Genomic DNA, 2347 nt, shown 5'->3' on the forward strand with positions numbered 1-2347 from the left:
GTTGTCATGGAAACCCAGGATGCTGGCTAGCTAGTGGTTTGATTGACAGGTGAAGCACCAGGTGTGTCTGTGGACGCCGGTCCAGCTGCTCTGTCCCATTGACAGTAAATGGAATGACACTTTATTTAGCCTAAATATAAAAGGCTAACCTTTTCTATTCCATTTAAAGTGAATGGGATAACATTTAGTGTAAAACATACAAAGGCCAAATGATCTCTTCCATTGAATATGAAAGAAATGGCAGTTATTTTAGCCTAAGTAATAATAATAATAAAAAAAAGTTTTCTTTTTCGGTTCCGTTGAAAGCGAATGGGGAAATATTTGGTGTAAAATTACAGAGGCCTACATGTTCTGTCCCATTGAAAGTAACTGAGATGACAGTGTTTTAAACTGATTAAAAAGACCAAGTTTTTTTTTGTTCCATTGAAAATCAATGGAGCCAAAATGTGTGTTTTCTGGAAATCAGTGAAGTCAGTTCTTTCTAACAGCAGGAAGACCAAACTGCAGTCGGCTGGTTTGAACTTTAAAGTGACAATGAAACGAGAAGAAACTAAATATTTTCACTATAACCGTGACATCACAGTGTACCAGGCGCTGCAGCTGTGTGCACTTTAAACCTCCTCGTCCTCTGCTGGTAACATGAGGAGGGAAAGCCAGGAGGTGTGAGGAGCTACTGGAGCTCCTGGAGCTGCTGGAGGTGCTGGAGCTGCTGGAGGTGCTGGAGGTGCTGGAGCTGCTGGAGCTGCTGGAGCTGCTGGAGCTGCGTTCCTCTCAGGAAGCACCGCCCAGAGAACCGAGCGGCTCTGGATGTGTCTCTGGCCCGGGACAACGGGAGGGCGTGTTGTTTTTCTCTGCAGAATCCCACTGAGGAAACAGATGCAGCGAGCGGCTGGATCACTTTCTAATGAATCATCTCATTTCCAGAAAAAACGAGCCTGATGAGGAGCCCTGCTGTGTGGGCGGGTCACTGAGGCTTTCACAATTAAAGCCACCAGTTTCAATGTTGCTCTGTCAGCCGGCGGCGCTGCTGCCCAGTCGGGAGGATTTATTACCACAGCGCTGCCAAACACACTCTCTCAGCTGTAAGCACTCAGCGTGACAGTTTCCCCGGGAGGAAACACCAAATAACTTGAATACATGAGATGTTTGATCTGTGGTTATCTGACGTTTATCTGACGCCTTCCCCGTCGGCTGGACGGTGTTCTCCTCTGCAGCTTCATCTTTGGTCCTGAACGTTCAGACTCAACCTCCTGAGCCCGGCCTGCTCACACCAAGTCAGGACTTTTTGGCACAAAAAAACAAACAAAACACACACACACACACACATACAACTTGATTTAGAGAGCTCAGGGAGGCGGGAAACGGGTGATGCTCCAGAGGAAAAACATCTGCATCCTGATCAGCAAACGCACCCCGAGGAGGACCGGGCCTGCTTGTTGTGTCTTTGTTTTGAAGAGCTGACCTTTCAGCGCTAATATTAGCAAAAACAGGTTCCAGCATGTTCTCTCATCACACTCCCATGTGAACCACGGATTTTTTTCCACTGTTTTTATTCGTAATTTGATCGGTTGATGACATTTTAAAACAAAACAAAGCATCTCAAAAATAAAAATAAAGCATTTACTGATTTTACTGAGCTTCATGAGCACCTGAACGCCACCTCAGCTAACCTGGAAATGTCAACGCTGCCCGAGTTCCCGAGCTGCGATTTGTAAAAGTTCGTAAAGGCTTTTTTCCCCTGCAGGTTGCTATGGTAACCTGATATAAGGAAGGCACTTGAATGGCGGTGGAGTCGTAGGCAGGGAGGTTTTGGTCCATGCAGCTGTTGGTCTCCAGGGTCTCGGAGAACATAGAACTGTATGATCAAAGCCATAACAGGAACCAACAGAACCAACATGGCAACCAGCTGTTGTGTTGTCACACACACACACACACACACACACACACACACACACACACTCTCACTCGGTGTGAACAGGCCTTTAAATTGTGTTTTACAAAATAAACTGAAATGCAAAGGGAACTTTTCCTGAAATGTAAATTTAGAGTAAAAAAAAAAACGTCAATCCTACAAAAACAAAACAAAACAAAACAAAAAACATGATTAAAAATCAGGTACAAAAAGTGCTAAAATAGAATACCATCAACAGTTCTACAATCCAATAGTTCCAATGTTTCCTCTAGACTAGAACAGTTCCCCCTGGTTGGGATCTGGAACTTTTTAAAAACTGCAGTTATGTTAGTTTTTACTCCTTGGAATCTTGTTGTTGTTGTTTTTTCCGATGCAGAAGCAGCAAAAATCTGCCGAGTCACTGGCGAAGGAACTTTTTTTGTTCCAGAAGGCACA

General features: G+C 44.4%; 1 protein-coding gene across 1 annotated transcript in view; it reads right to left on the reverse strand.

Annotated features, from left to right (window-relative positions):
• Positions 1 to 1584: 1584 nt before the first annotated feature.
• ephb4b (eph receptor B4b) overlaps positions 1585 to 2347 on the reverse strand; it is a 29526-nt gene continuing 28763 nt past the window's right edge. The window contains exon 22 of the mRNA XM_030076341.1: positions 1585 to 2347. This exon is cut by the window's right edge and continues 1618 nt beyond it. The gene's annotated coding sequence lies outside the window, so the exon portion shown is untranslated.

Source organism: Myripristis murdjan, chromosome 18 (genome assembly GCF_902150065.1).
Source record: "Myripristis murdjan chromosome 18, fMyrMur1.1, whole genome shotgun sequence".
NCBI lineage: Eukaryota > Metazoa > Chordata > Actinopteri > Holocentriformes > Holocentridae > Myripristis > Myripristis murdjan.